We start from the raw sequence: 17,411 nt of genomic DNA, 5'->3' as shown, positions 1-17,411 counted from the left end.
TTTTAATTGGGTATTTGTTCTCCTACTATAAAATTTTCAAAGTTCTTTACATATTCTGGATACATATTATTTATCATATATAGTTTTGCAAAAAGTTATTTCTAGTCTGTGGGCTTGTCTCTTTATTCTCTCGACAGTATCTTTCAAGGAGCAGAAATCTTAATTTTAATGTTCAGTTCACTAATTTATTATTTTATGAATTTGATATTGGTTTAACCTAAGTTTACAAATACTTTTTTATTTTGTATTCTGAATTTTTTGTAGTTTTGTTTTACATTTAGGTCAATATCTTTTTTGAATTATTTTTATATGATATGAAGTATGAATTCAAATTCACGTTATGTTTTGCATCTGGACACAAATTCTTCTAGTACCATTCATTGGAAAAACTACTCTTTTTTCACTAAATTACCTTAGTATCTTTGTCAAAAAGTTGATCATCCCTATTTGTATGGGTCTATCTCAGGATTCACTATTATAAAACAATATATAAAAACTTGACTTATATATGTGATATGTTGTGCAATCACTTCTTATACAAAGTTCCAGATGCCCCAAAAAAATGCAAACAAGATTTTCTCTGCTCTGCAGAAGTCAGAGACTCTTGAGCAAGTATTTATTTTGTTGTGTTTTTTTTTTGGTCCTGAAGTTTATCTACTCTTGGCTTGTATGTGTAACCTGATATTTAAAATCTGCTGATTTAATCAGCTGCATTCCCATATCTATTCAAATAACTAAGAGCAATAAAACAAAATAGGTTGAGGCCCTGGCTGGTTGGCTCAGCGGTAGAGCGTCAGCCTGGCGTGCGGGGAACCCGGGTTGGATTCTCGGCCAGGGCACATAGGAGAAGCGCCCATTTGCTTCTCCACCCCCCCCCCTTCCTCTCTGTCTTTCTCTTCCCCTCCCGCAGCCAAGGCTCCATTGGAGCAAAGATGGCCCGGGCGCTGGGGATGGTTCCTTGGCCTCTGCCCTAGGTGCTAGAGTGGCTCTGGTCGCGGCAGAGTGACGCCCCAGAGGGGCAGAGCGTAGCCCCTGGTGGGCATGCCGGGTAGATCCCGGTCTGGTGCATGCGGGAGTCTGTCTGACTTGACTGTCTCTCCCCATTTCCAGCTTCAGAAAAATACAAAAAAAAAAAAGGTTGAACTATAAATAAAAGTAAGAGAATGATTAACACAAATTTTGGGGCTATGATTACCTACAGATGGGTTTATAGGATAGAGAAATATAAGATGAAAGAAAGGCTTCTAGGAAACAAAATGTTGTATTCCTTACTTTGGGTGGTAAAGATAAGGCTGTCTTTTATTATTAGTTTTTAAACTTGACACATACATTATATGTATAATATCTGTTTTATAAACTCTGCCCAATAAACTCTATATATGACAATAAAAAAGTAACCCCAGGTTGACTTCCCCATAGGTTTCTTTAGTTAAAACTGGTTAACATGGTTCTCCCAAACCAATAATTGCCAAGAGAACGTTGATTTTTTTTTATTTATTTTTTCCAAAGTTAGAAGTGGGGAGGCAGTCAGACTCCCGCATGTGCCTGAGTGGGATCCACCTGGCACGCCCACCAGAGGCCAATGCTTTGCCCATCTGGGGCATCACTCTGTTGTGGCTGGAGGCATTCTAGCACCTGAGGTGGAGGCCATGAAGCTGTCCTTAGTGCCCGGGCCAACTTTAGTCTAATAGAGTCTTGGCTGCAGGAGAGGAAGAGAGAGATAGAGAGAAAGGAGAAGGGAAGGGTGCAGGAGCAGATGGGCACTTCTCCTGTGTGCCCTGACCAGGAATTGAACCCAGGACTTCTACACACCAGGCCAACATTCTACCACTGAGCCAACCTGCCAGGGCCAAGAATGTTGAATTTTTATGTGTTATAAAATTATCAAAGCCAATGATCTGATCATTAAAATATTTTTCTTTGTCAAACACATTGCTGTGTGATGCTGAGGCTGGGACTCTGCAAATATTTCTACTTTGCTAAGTATCTCTCTGCTAGATGGACAATAGAGGGCTCTAGAGGGAGAAGGGAAAGCAAGAGGGGAGAAAAGGGATATGAAACTTCCTGTTATGTATCTTGTTCTGACAGCATCTCTAGGGTTTTTTCCCCCAGTCAATTGGTTCTAGTGTTCAGATTTTTTCCCCCACACATCCTGACTAGACTCCAAGTTGCCAACACTCGGCAATGCCCCCTTCTCCAAGCTCTGAGTCCATTTATCATCCCAGATTTTGAATTCTTATAAACTCAGTGCTTCCCTTTATCCCTCCAAGACCTGAGCGTAGAAGCTGCTTCCTGCATTTTCTATCACTGTTACCTCTCTGTTCCCTTCTTGCTGCAGTCCTTCAGTACACTGAACCAGCTATCCATATCACATTCACACTCATAGAATCGCTGTGCTAGTTTCATTTTTGCTGATTGACTGTGACTGTATATCATTCATATTACTTTTTTATTTTCTGGAAAACATGGTTGTTTCGAAGAAGAGAGACTCATGAAGGCTCATGCACAGCATTTATAAAAATTTTAAATAAATCATAGTTGTGTTACAACAAAAGCAAATATTAGAGCAAATTCTTTTTTTTTAATAAATTTTTATTAATGGTAATGGGATGACATTAAATTCTACTACACGCTTCAGCATTTATTAGTGAGCAGAAACAAAACTGTTACAATTAATTTTGTGACTCAGTCAGGTCCCAGTGCCTATCCTTTTAAGTATTTGAGAAAAACACTTTATAAGACAGATTCCACAGACGCAGATCTAACATATTGCAGTTTCAGGGTTCACATAAACTTCTAGTCAGATAGGTCAGGTGAGAGGGCTCTTCATAAATATTTAAACATAGTTCTTAAACCTAAATGAGGGACTTCGTTCTAAGGACTGTAGGCTACTGATACAGGTTCTTAAATTCTTTCCATGAAGAAAAGGCCACTCTACATATCTTGAACAACACTTAGGAAAAACTACTTTCTTTTTTTCCTTTTTTTTTTTTTTTTTTTTTTTTTTAGTGAGAAAGACAGAGACGCAGCAAGAGACAGAGGGACAGATAGGGACAGACAGACAAGCTGGGAGAGATAAGAAGCATCGATTCTTCGTTATGAAACCTTAGTTGTTCATTGATTGCTTTCTCTTATGTGCCTTGACCAAGGGGCTGCAGCTGAACCAGTGACCCCTTGCTCAAGCCAGTGACCTTTGGGCTCACGCTAGCAACCGTGGGGTCATGTCTATGATCCACACTCAAGCCAGCAACCCCACACTCAAACTGGTGCATACTCAAGCCAGTGACCTCGGGGTTTCAAACCTGGGTCCAATGCATCCCAAGCTGATGCTCTACCCACTGCACCACTACCTTGTCAGGCAGTGAAAACTATTTTCTAACAAGCCCTATGGTCCTGATGATAGATAACAGTAGTGGAAGCACATACAGTAGATACTCTGAAATGTGTGCACCTGATTAGAATCTTTTGAATTCTAACTGTTCATACTTGGATTAGAATATTTCAAATAATAACTACATCTAGAGTACACAAAAAACAATGCATACACATTATGTGTATATATATTACTAGATAATGAAGTATTATATTATAAATTATTGTCAGTGTAACACCAAGCTGGAAGTTGGAAGAAGAGATTTATTTTCCTGAGCACATTGCTTCTTCTTTCCTAAATAGTATTGGAGTTCTATTCAATAGTATAAAGACCAAGAATATCTGTCTTGTGCCTAAATATGTTAACTAGATTTATAAATATTTATGTGGTAGGCTGCAAAACTTAACTCTATTGAATTACATGAGGAAGTTTAAAGTTTTATTTGTAACTCTAGTGTTTATGTAAAGGTTTTCATATTTCTCCCAAGGTAGTTCTGGTTTATTTCTGTTCTCTGATTGCATTATTGATAGCAACTCTTTTCAGTCCTAATAGTGATGATACTGGACAATATAATATTCAATAATCTTAGAAAGTAAAGTAATGCAAGGAGTTGTGTATTTTCATTGTCAACATGTGGAATTAGTTGGGTAAGCACATAAAATTCTCTATAGTCTTTTAAATATGTTCTCTATTAAGGTTGATGTGTGAATTATTATTTCAATATATTTTTCAGAACTGTATTAGGTCCCACCCCCCCACATGTATTTTCTTTTATCTGCATATTGGAACAGTGTGCTATATAATTAAAATAAAAAATTAAAATTTTATGAGAAAAATTTGTTCTCTATTTTATAACAAATTAAATATCAATGTGTTCTTACAATAGATTACAGATGAGAGTTTTCAACCAAAAAATGTAAATTGTTAGTAGTGATTCAGTGCAACTCATTGCATCTGTACCAATTATGCAAAATAAGGAATCATCTTAACTCACAAATTTGAAAACATACTATAATGATAGCTACAGGGGATTTAAAGATGGTGACGTAGTAGGCAGACATTTCAACTACTATCTCCCAGGACCAAATTTGATTACTTAATTTAAGAACAGTCATCTTGAAAAACCAACTTTGGACTAAACTAAGAGGAGTCTATAACCAAGGATCACAGAAGAAGCCACACTGAGACTGGTAGGAAGGGTGGAGATGCGGAAAGGGCTGCCCCACTCCCAGGAGCAAGCAGCAGCTGACAGTCTTGAGGGACTGTCACTGCGGGGAGGGTCGCCTTGAGAAGTGTGGGTGCTCAGCCCCAGGCCAGAAGCCCCAGCCTAGAGTCCCAGAACCTAGAAGAGCATTTGGTGGTGAAAACAACCAAGATTTCTGTCTGCGAGAAAGAGACTGAGCTCTCAGAGATGCGGGTTCAGTCCTAAAGGACCAGCACAGAAAATCTCATTCACAGCCACTTACCTGGGGCTCCAGGGGAGGGAGGGCTGAGAGGACGAGATGCTTGAGGGAACTGTGAAGTTGGTGGCCCAGGGAGAGACACTGTGGGGGACACCATCAGAACCCCTATGCTGAGTCATTCTCCAATATTGCAGTCACCATCTTTCTTGGTTGAAGTAATCCCCTCCCTGCAGCATCAGCCTGGGGGAAAGCAACTGCCCTGCCCTCGGGAGTCTCTTGTGCCCCACCCTATGGAGCTGGCGCTGTTCTGAGAACTAAGCCAGGAAGCAGAGGGTACATCAGAGACTCAGTTTTCTGGCATTGAGGCCAGAGCTCCTTCCACCACCACCCCCAGACTTTCCTGAGTCTATGACTGGTGCTTCCTCCCCATGAGAGATTCAGTAGAAACTGTCTGAACTGCAGGAAGACCACATCACTAGGTCTCAGAAGCCAAACCTACCAGACTCTTAGTGGCCACCCCCTATTGAGGTCTATGAAAAAAGTCTGGACAGACTGATACCTGGAGATGAGGGGTGGAGCCTTCCTAATTCCTGAATTGCCCCAGGCTCTAGACTCTAGCAGAGATCTTTTCAGTGGCCAAGCCCAATAAGCAGCCAGCAGACAAAGGCTGCAGGAGTGGTACTCATGGAACCTTGGCTTTTTGCTGACCTTCCCCCAGGTCCAGTGAAGTAAGAGCCAGCCTAGGTGTGCAGCTTGGTATTTCCATGTGCATCTGGGCCCAGCAGAGGCAGCCACAAACTCTGGATTGCTTGTAGCTCAAAGAAGGTTGCTGAGGGTCAGTCATGAGCATTGTCTCCTACTGGTCTGTGCCAGGGTACTTCCAGGGAGGTGAAGGGCCGGCAGATCCAGAGGTCAGCTGCAGAGAACATCGGTTCAGGACCTGATGACCCTTGCTGGTGGCATGTCCTTAAAGAGGGCTTGTCATGCACCTGGCCCAGCTGAGGTGAGTTCCACTTTCTGTGATTGGCACTGGCACAATGGCTCACACACATTGGACGGGGTGAAGCTTCACAGTCAGCCGGCTCAGGTTCTGCATATCCTGCCCTGCTGGGCTAGGATCCATAGGGGAAAGGGGGAGAGGCTTGGAGCATGGACATTCAAAGTGTGGGTCCCATAAGTCTATTGTTGGATCCAGTTGAGGGGCTTAGCCACATTCTGGGGGGGGCACAGTCAGCCCCAGGAGATGACTCTTTTACTCTTTCTCCCCGAGATGAGGGGTTCACCAGCTGGAATAACTTCTGCAGAGGAGATTCTTGGCCCCACCCAATATGAACATGCTGCTCAACTCACTGGGGAGAAATAGAATTGGAGTCTCCAACAGTGTCTGAGGGATTAGGCTCTGGAGTGGGGGCTACTTTTCTCATACTGAGCTCCAGATTAAGAAACCTCTGAAGTAGGGGGTTTCATTACCATTGTATTCCCAACCCCAGCTTCCCTAACTCGCCAAGCTTGCAACCTGTAGAGGGGTTGGTGGGGTGAGGCCAGTCTGAGTCAAAACCACAGTCTTTCTACAGAAGACTCTGTGGGAAGATCATGCAGCTGCAAGAGGAGGTAGAGCAGCTGAAAAGTGGTGACATCTATTATGGAGTATGAAGCTTTTAAGGAGCTGCTTTCATCTCTAAGCAGGAAGAAGCTGATCCTTATACACAAGTTGGTTCCTTCCACATTACCCAGGCACAAAAAATGCAGAAAAAAACAGCAAACAGAGAAATAGCTCCAGATAGGTAGCCCACAGCGAGTTACAAACAATAGCTGATACCAACCCAAGAAGACCCAGAACCAACACAACCAGTAGTGGGAGGCAGATCGCATCAATGCTAGACTCAGCTAGATACACAAGCAGCATGCCAAAAGGAGTGATCCAACAGGCACCAGACATTGTGGAGAATAAATATGCCCAACAGGACAGACCCTGCACAGTGTCTAATACATATGATCAAGGTTGACCCTTAGAGCCAGCCTGCCTGAAGAGATAACTGCACCCATGAAAGACCAACTGCATTTAATACTCACATACAACAGCAGGGTAAATACCACCCTCAAGAAGCATTCCTAGAGCAAGGAACTCAGGTGGCCAAGGGGTTAATATGACCAAGCCCATCTTCCTCATAAAGATACCACAATAAATTTAAAAGTCAGAGAAGAGCTACCTAATACTCAGACAAAATGGGCAGAAAAAGAAATTTGATCTAAATACATCAACAAGAGAAATCCCCAGAAAAATAACTAAATGAAATGGAAGTAACCAAACAACCAGATGCAGAGTTTAAAATAATGATTATTAAGATGCTCAAGGATCTTGGAGTAACAATGGATGATCACAATGTAAACTTAAACAAAGAGATAGCAAGCACCAAGAAAGACATTGAAATCATAAAAAGAAAAAAAAAACAGTCAGAAATGACAAATAAAATATCAGAAATGAAGACTGCATTAGAAAACATTAACTGCAGACTGGATGAAGTGAAGGACCAAATCAGTGATTTATAGGACAAGAAAAATATAAGCACAGAAGCAGAGAAGCAATAAGAAAAGAGGTTCAAGCCTGACCAGGTGGTGGTGCAATGGATAGTGCATCAGATTGGAATGCAGAGGAGGACCCAAGTTCAAAACCCTGAGGTCAAGAGCTTGAGGGTGGGCTCATTTGGCATGAGCACTGGTTCACCAGCTTGAGTGTGGGGTCACTGACTTGAACATGGGATTATAGACATGACCCCATGGATGCTGGCTTGAGCTTAAGGTCTCTGGCTTGAGCAAGGGGTTGATCACTCTGCTGTAGCCCCCCAGTCAAGGCACACATGAGAAAGCAATCAAGGAACAACTAAGAAGATAACTTCTCATCTCTCTCCCTTTCTGCCTGTCTATTCCTATCAGTCCCTCTCTGTTTCACAAAAAAAAAATAAAGGCTTAAAAAGATTGAGGAAATTCTAAGAGATCTCTCTGACATGATCAGAAACAATCATCGTAGGGGTTCCTGAAGAAGAAGAGAAGGAACCAGAGATGGAGAACTTGTTTGAAGAAATCATAGCTGAAAATTTCCCTAAATTGATAAAGTAAAAAATCACACAAGTTCCAAGAAACACAGAGAGTCCCATTAAAAATGACCCCAAGGAGGTCTACACCAACACATCATAATTAAAATGCCAAAGTTAAGAGACAAAGAAAGAATACTAAAAGCTGCAAGAGAAATGCAGTTAATTACCTAAGAGGAGCCCCCATAAGGATGACATCTAACTTCTCAACAGAAACACTTTAGGCCAGATGGATTGGCAAGAAATATTCAGAGAGATGCAAAATAAGAACCTACAACCAAAACTACTTTATGCAGCAAGACTATCATTTATAGTTGAATGAGAAATTAAAGACTTCCCAGACAAAAAAAAATACTCAAGGAACTCATTACAACCAAACCTGTACTGCAAAAAAATGTTCAAGGACCCCCTATAAAAAGAGCTTAGGAAAAAAATAAATTGAGAGAAACAGCATTGGTAGGATTAAAAAATAAAATTGCTATAAAGGAATACATATCAGTAATAACCTTAAATGTCAGTGAATGAAATATTCCAATCAAAAGACATAGGGTAGCTGCATAGATAAGAAAACAAGACCTGAATATAAGCTGTCTACAAGAGACACACCTCAGAACAAAAGATACACATATGCTGAGAATGAAGGGATAGAAAAAGTATTTCATGCAAGTGGAAATGAAAATAAAAAAGCTGGGGTAGCAATACTTATATCTGATAAAAATAATCTTTAAAACAAAGGCTATAGAAAGGGACAAAAAAGTTCATTACATAATGATATAGGGAGCAATCCAAGAGAAGGTTATGACCATTGAAATATTTATACACCTAATATAGGAGCACCTAAATATATAAAGCTGATTTTGATGGACATAAAGGGCAAGATTGACAACAATACTATAATAGTAGGAGATTTTAATATCCCACTAGCATCAATGGATAGATCATCCAGACAGAAAATTAACAAAGAAACAGTGGTTTTAAATGACACACTAGATTAACTGGATTTAATTGATATCTTCAGAACATTTTAACTCCTAAGAAGCAGAATATACAGTGGTGTGTGTGTGTGTGTGTGTGTGTGTTTCTTTTTGTGTGGCAGAGACAGAGTCAGAGAGAGGGACAGACAAACAGGAAGGGAGAGAGATGAGAAACATCAATTCTTGTTGCAGCTCCTTACTTGTTCATGGATTTATTTCTCATATGTGCCTTGACTGGGGGGCTACTGCAGACTGAGTGACCCCTTGCTCGAGCCAGTGACCTTGGGCTCAAACTGGTGAGCCCTGCTCAAACCAGATGAGCCCATGCTCAAGCTGGCGACCTTGGGGTCTCAAACCTGGGTCCTCCACATCCCAGTCCGATGCTCTATCCACTGCGCCACCACTGGTCAGGCAGAATATACAGCCTTTACAAGAACTCATAGTAGATTTTTTAGGGAACATCACATGTTAGGACACAAAACAAGTTCTCAATAAATTTAAGAATACTGAAATCATATCAAGCATCTTCTCTGACCACGATGGCATGAAACTAGTAATCAACTATAATATAAAAACTGTAAAGCATTCAAACACTTGAAGGCTATATAGCATGGTATTAAATAACAAATGGGTTAACAATGAGATCAAGGAAGAAATAAAAAATTTCTTCTCAAAATCTGTGGGAAACAGCGAAAGCAGCCCTGAGAGGGAAGTTCATAGCATTACAAACAAACTTTAAGAAGCAAGAAAAATCTCAAATAAACAGCCTAATTCTGAATCTAAAAGAACTAGAAAAGGAACAACAAATAAAGCCCAAAGGAAGTAGAAGAGAGGAAATAATAAAGATTAGAGCAGAACAAAATTATATAGAGGCTAAAACAACAATACAAATAATCAATGAAACCGAGAGCTGGTTCTTTGAAAAGGTCAACAAAACTGACGAACCTTTAACCAGACTTATCAGAAAAAAAAGAGAGAGGACCCAAATAAATAAAATTAGAAATGAAAGTGGAGAAGTAACAACTGACAGTACAGAAATACAAAGGATTGTAATAGAATACTATGAAGAGCTATATGCCAAAACATTGGACAACCTGGGCAAATACATATAAATTCCTAGAAACATACAATCTTCAAAAACTCAATCTGGAAGAATCAGAAAACCTAAACGAACTGATTACAACAAATAAAATTGAAACAGTTTTCAAAAAACTCCCAGCAAACAAAAGTCCTGGGCTAGATGGCTTCACAGGCCAATTTTACAAACATTCAAAGAAGAACTAACTCCTATCCTTCTCAAGCTATTCCAAAAAATTCAAGAGGAGGGAACACTTCCAATCTCATTTGATGAGGCAAGCATTATCCTCATTTCAAAACCAGGTAAAGACACTAACAAAGAAAGAAAACTACAGGCCAATATCCCTGATGAACATAGATACTAAAATTCTCAAGAAAATATTAGCAAACCATACCCAGCAATACATTAAAAAGATCACACATCATTATCAAGTGGGATTTATTCCAGGGAGGCAAGGCTGGTACAATATTTGGAAATTAATAAATGTGATTCACCACATAAACAAAATGAAGGATAAAAACCACATGATTATATCAATAGATGCAGAGAAAACATTTGATAAAATTCAGCAGCCATTTATGATCAAAATTCTCAGCAAAGTGGGAATACAGGGAACATACCTCAATATAATAAAGGTTATATACGAGGCCCTGCCTGGGTGGTTTAGTGGTAGAGTGTCAGCTTGGTATGTGGAAGTCCCAGATTCAATTCCAGGTCAGGACACGCAAGAGAAGCATCATTTGCTACTCCACCCCTCCTTCCTCACTTTTCTCTCTTTTTCTTCTCCTCCCCTCCTGCACCAAGACTCAATTAGAGTGAGTCAGCCCCAGGCGCTGAAGATGGCTCCATGGCCTCCGCCTCAGGTGATAAAAAATGGCTTTGGTTGCAACAAAGCACAAGCCCCAGATGAGCAGAGCATTGCCCCCTAGTAGGTTTCCTTGGTGGATCCCAGTTGGAGCGCATGCAGGAGTCTGTTTCTGCCTCCCCTTCTCTTCAGTAAAAATAAAGATAATAATAAAAAACTAAAATAAAGTAATGGCTATATATGAAAAATTGACAGCCAACATCAGATTCAATGGGCAAAAATTAAAAGCAATCCCCTTAAGATCAAGAGGAAGATAGGCAAGGGTGAACCCTTTCACCACTCTTATTCAACATAAATCTGGAAGTCCCAACCACAGCAACCAGACAAGAAGAAGAAATAAAAGGCATCCAAATTGAAAAAGAGGAAGTAAAACTGTCATTATTTGTTGATGACATGAAACGTACATGGAAACCCTAATGTCTCAGTCATAAAACTACTAGACCTGATAAATGAATTCAGCAAGGTGGCAGGATATAAAATTAATATTCAGAACTCAGTGGCATTTTTAAACACCAACAATAAATTGTCAGAAAGAGAAATTAAGGAAACAATACCCTTCACTATTGCAACAAAAACAAATAAAGTACCAAGGGATAAATTTAACCAAGGAGGTAAAAGACTTGTACTCAGAAAATTACTAGACATTGAAAAAAGAAATCAAGGAAGATACAAACAAATGAATGCATATACCGTGTTCATGGATAGGAATAATTAACATCACTAAAATGTCTATACTACCCAAAGCAATCTATAGATTCAATGCAATTCCTATTAAAATACTAATGGCATACCTCAAAGATCTAGAACAAATATTCAAAAAAATTTTATGGAACCAAAAAAGAACTCAAATAGCCTTAGTAATCTTGAAAATGAAGAACAAATTGGAGGTATTATACTTCCTGATATCAAGTTATACTACAAGGCCATTGTAATCAAAACAGCTTGTTATTGGCATAAGAACAGGCATACAGATCAATGGAACAAAACAGAGAACCCAGAAATAAACCAATGCCTTTATGATCAATTGATATGGTAGGGAAGAGGATGTTGTGTGCAACAGGCCCCTTGAAATGACAGTAATTAGTCTTTAGTTAACAACTGAGCAAAAATCAAAACATTGAACCTAAGACAAGATTATTTCATCTGATTTATATGAAAGATACTGTATTTATAAAAAGGGTTCAAAAGGAATTTTCCCCTTAATATTTGCATACAAGAGAGAATAGAAATGTGTATAATGCTGTAGCAGTTATAAATGTAGAGCTCTTGAGTTAAAGGTGCTTATGAGAAAATTCTTTGTAAAAGCTCTCAAAACTATTTGAAAATTACCCTTAGAGATGAATGGGATTCAATAGAACATGCCTCTAAAATCCAGACTGACTTTCTGTTTTTTCCTGCACAAAACAATCTAAGAACAATCTACAAGCCCTTCTCTTTCATCATATTTATAAAGGCAACAGGCTATTGTGCTTATCTCTCCCAATCAGGCCAGGTGTGGAGATGGCAGACTTTTGTCTAATTTTCAGTTCTAGGCCAGTAAAGGTCATTGATGACAAAACGTTTTTATTTCCTTTATTCTCTGTAGAACTGTTTATTGTAAAATAACGCTTACCATTGAAATGTAAAGAGATTTACTTTGTCTAGCCTTAAAAAATAAAGCTTAGATAAGTGATTTAATTTTATTCTGAAGTCGATTCCATGATAGACTTCATATTAGTTCTATTAAAGGTTAGGGCAAAAGGTATAGAGCAAAAGAACAAGCAAGACAAATATAGGGTAGATGTTAGAAGCTTTTGGTTTCGATTTGGGAATAACTAGAATTTATTTGTCAGATGTATGCTCTTCTGAAGATATTTAAGGAAAGAGTAGCAAATAATTATTTTCCTAGAAAGATTAGAATATATATTTGCTGGGTCAGAATAAACAATGATTAAATAAATGACACTATTTTTTGAGGTTGACCCTGTCAAGTATTTATCTGTATCTATTCATGTATCCATGTTCTGTGTACCTGTTACCTATTTGTCATCTATCACTTATGCTACTTTATAGATACAAGTTATAATCATGAACTTTATAAGTCTAAATTTACAAAATTTACCTGGCAATCAATTAGAATTCCTTTGAGAACTCTAATTTCTTAAACAATATATGTAAATCATTATATTACCCTGAATGGGTAAAATGCAATTTATTTGTGTCTAAGTGAATGCATGTATGTGTGTGTTTTGAAATAATCATATCAAGAGAACCCTGTTTCATGTAGCTAAGTAGCTACAAAAACTAACTAACAAAAAAAGTCCTCAAGGTGATGAGGAAACTTGGAGGGGGCCAGGAAATAAAAGGGAAGTGTTGCAAACTTGAATCACTAACATATCTATATAGTGAATCCCTCAGTGTATCGGACTTCAATCTAAGAGATGAGAACAAATTATTCCTCAGCAAGTTTAAATCTTTTGGCAGAAACTCATAGAAGATCATATGCGATTATAAGATGTTTTATTTGGACATTTAAAGCCTTGGTTCCCTTAGTGCTTGATTCTGGAAAATAATTTATCTAATATAAGTATAAAAAGTAGACAAATTTATTTAGTTTTGCCTATTGAGTTCCATACTTAACTGTAAAATAACTTCTATTATTGAAATTTAAAGAGATTTTATTTGTCTAGCCTTAAGAAGATAAAGCTTAGAGAAGTGACTGATTTAATTTTATTGCTGACATTACCTTCAGTTGTAAGCCCAAAAACACATTGCAAACACTGCAAACTCTTCATTATCAAATCCTGTTTAGTTATATATATATATATATATATATATACACACACACACACACACACACACACACACCAGCTATATGCTACTATAGCCATATAATGTCCAAAGGTATTTAGCTATTGGAGATTCTTTATCAGAAAAATAAGAATTTTTTGTTTTGTTTTGTTTTCTTTCATTTTAAATAGCCTTGGCAGCATCTTGTTTCAGGATAGACAATCATTTTATTAAAAGGCAAATTCTAAAACTTACTACCCATATCCTTAAAATTTCTGATTTTCACTTAGGATTTTTCCAAGGGTGTTAAGAGCCCTGTGTGAGGGATAGAGTCAGAGGCAAATAATAGAACAAAGGATGCTCCTAGTGATTTTTTTAATGTTTATTTTATTGATTTTAGAGAGAGAGAGATAAAGAGAGAGAGACAAAGAGAGATGTGCCCTGACTGGAGATTGAACTGGCAAATTCTGTACTCAGGACAATGTTCTAACCAGCTGAGCTATCTGACCAGGCAGGGTATTCCTAGTGTTCTTATCACTTAGTGAATTACAAGAGTTTCAGGAGCTCTGTGCCAGAAACATATATATGTTCTATTATTTCACACCTTGGATGGCAAAATCTGACCAAAATGTAAGATAGAGATTAAAAATAAGTTTCTCTCTGAAAATTTCCTGACACCTACCAGTGAAAGCTAGGCACTTTTCCTTCTTGCACATGAACCCAGATTGGGCTAAAAATGGAGTTCAGAGGTATCTGAATAGTATTTGGTAAAGTCTTGGGTACAGACTGAAAAAAACAAATAGCTTAAGCATTTTAGACAGTGTACAGTATTAGCTCTCCAGGGCTGCCTTCACAAAGTACTGCTGGTTTAGAACAACAGAAAGAAGTCCTGTCACTGTTCTGCAGGCTAGAAGTTTGAAGTCAGCAGGGCCATGCTCTCTCTGAGGCCCTGGATTAAATGCTTCCTTGCCTCTTCCTAGCTTCTGGTGGTAGCCCACCATCCTTGGCAGCTTCTGGCTTGCAGCTTCATCGTTCCTGTCTCCGCCTCTGCCTGTAGTCACATGGTGTTCTTCCTGCCTGTGTTGTCTCTTCACACAGCAGTCTCTTCCTGTGTCTCCACACCATCTCTTATAAGGACACAAGTCATTTTGGACTACACACTGACCCTATTCCAGTGTGATCTTAACTACTATATCTGCAATGCCCCTGTTTTTAAACACCTTACACTTTGAGGTACTGGGGATTAGGATTTCAACATATCTTTGTGGGGGCACAATCAACTCATAACAGACAGTAGGGAAGGGGTGTATTTTGTTGGGGAGTCTGGGTTAGAACGCAGATGGGGAGAACCACCAGTTGTCAGTGTCAGATATTCGTCCGTTTGTTTAGCACTTGGATTGGTGTCTGAGCTCTGTGGGGAGAGGGCCTGTAGGCAGGTGTAGGAGGGGAGATTCATGTGAGGACCCATGTCTGTGAGGTGTGGATGGACCTGAGGGCCTGGAGAAACAAAGGTCCCTGCCGTTCTCAGGACAGAGCACTGAAGAGGAGGAAACTCAATGGAGAGCAAACCCCGGTAATCTGCTGAATGCTCCCCTGTGGAGTGAGCTGGATATTGATCCCCTCATCTGGGGGAGGAAACTAAAGCTAGAGAAAGAGCCACCTGGAGGATCATAGATAATAGTGCACTATTAGTAGTAGTAAGTTTAAAGGTCCTCCTTCTGGAAGACAGAAATTAATAAAAACAGAAATACCTATCTGCATAAAGGAATAAAAGAACTCTGAAAATGTAAGCTGCATGTGTAAATACACGAGACTATAAAAATATTGTTCCAATGTCTTTATGAGATAATTGACAGTTTCAACAAAAAATAATGTATGGTGCTTTCTGCCAAAGAAAGCACTTATTCATTGATTAAGGACCCTTTGCTTTTCAGTGGTGTAAGGTATTTTTCCCCACCAAGAAGGAAGGGAGGGGCCGGACCATGAAGTGTGGAATAATAAAAGGCTTTGTTTAGTATATCGTGCTTCCCACTGACCAGGTCCTCTGGTCCCAGGGGACAGAGACCAGAGGAGTCGCAAGGAGTGACCCATGTGAGAGATATTTAAAGGGTCCCTAGGGTGGTTGAGTTAATATGACATGGTGAAATCTCACTGGCTGACGGAGCTGTTGCTCTTTTCCAAAGGGCTCCTGGGAACTTTCTTTTGGTATGCTTGGTTGTGGGCGGTCCTAGCCAAAGTTCCCGGGAGGGCCTGAGTTCCCCACATGACCATCCCCATTATCCACTGACCTTACATTCTGATCTTTTGTGTTAAATAGAATAGGGGCACTGTTTATTCATCTGGCTACTTCCTGCTGATTAGGGGCATCGTAGGGAGGGGGAGATCGGAAGGTGATGGCTTTCAGGGGTGTCAGGAGGAACATCTGTTTGGCCGTGAGTTGAGAAACTTCACAGATGTGGTCCTGTAAGGATTTTAAAAAAAGAGGAATAATAGGGGGATTTGCAGGGTCCAGCCTTTTGGTGAGCTGGAGATGGATGGAGTCCAGTGGTTCCGACTGCCAGCAGTCCTGCATGGAGGCAAGCTTAAGGCAAAACTGCATGTCAGGAGTGGCATAAAAAGGGGAAATAACGGGGTCCCATCCATTCCCATAACTGAGACCCGTGAGGGAACTAGAGGTCCAGAGTGTGATGGCAAAACAGAGAAGGCAGCCCCCATGTCCACAAGGAATGAGATGGACTTACCCACTCGTTGCAGCATACCCTAGGTTCTCTGAGTCCAGGCTGTGTCCTAGGAGTTTGAGTGATGAGCTCACCTGGCTGGGTTGGCCTCCCATCAGGGCAGCTTGTCCTCCACGTAGAGGTGCTGAGGAAAAGCCTGTTGCCCAAAGGGGCAATCGCTCTGCCAGTGACCAGACTGCTTGCAGTTAGGGCAGGGCTCAGTGGGCAGTGCAGGCAGGGGCCTTGCCAGGGCCAGTGGTCCTGCTTGCCACACTTAAAGCAAGCTGCTGGTGGGGTTTCTCTTTTCGGCTTGGACTTGGGTCGGGGCACCTCCTGTGCCTTGCCCCTGTTGCTGTGCCGGCCTCAGGGCTGCCACAAGAGTCTGGGTTTGGAGCATTACCTTCTGCTGCATGTGGGCCTGGCGCACAGCCTTGCCTGTTTCTACTAGTTGTGTCCATTGAAAACTTTAAATGCCGTGTTCACAGGTTTTGGATAAGGGTTTGGGGGTTGGGAATAAGAAGAGGGGGGCTAGTGGGGAGCCCAGCACCCAGATCCTGCCAGAAACGCTGGAGCCAAAGGCAGGACAGGGCCAGAATTCCTGCAAGAAAACTGGGATTGGGCGTCGGGCTAAGTGCCAATAGTAGGTGGAGAATGGCCTGACGGAGGAGAGACTTAAGAACACAGTGGAGCAGGAAGGGGCCCCTGGCCAGCAGGGGAGGAGAAAGAGAGACTGGTAGTGGTGAATAAGAAACAGGATTTTGCAACAGGGGCTTTTGGAACAAAGAGGTCCACAGAGGGACCAGAGAGAAGTCCCAAGAGAGGGGCGTCCCCGGGGGTCAGACAGGAGGGAGAAAGAGTTGGGAGTCTGCGGAGAAGGAAAGATCAGGAGTGGAGGTTTTAAGTGAGGTTTCTCTGGCCAGGAAAAGGGCCTGCATGGTGAAACAGGTGGCAAAGAGATTAAGTACAGGTGCACAAATAATTAGAAGCCATGAATGTAAGGGATCTCCAACCAGCTCCCAGCTTTTTTGGTGATAGTTAAATTGGTGAGGGTGTTAAAACCGAAAGTCCCTTTGGCAGGCTAATTCAGTGGGTTCTGTGGCCTGGCCACAACAGAGGAGAAGGACAGTTTCTTCTTCTTTG

Source organism: Saccopteryx bilineata, chromosome 1 (assembly GCF_036850765.1).
Source record: "Saccopteryx bilineata isolate mSacBil1 chromosome 1, mSacBil1_pri_phased_curated, whole genome shotgun sequence".
Lineage (NCBI taxonomy): Eukaryota > Metazoa > Chordata > Mammalia > Chiroptera > Emballonuridae > Saccopteryx > Saccopteryx bilineata.
This window is presented reverse-complemented; position numbering follows the sequence as displayed.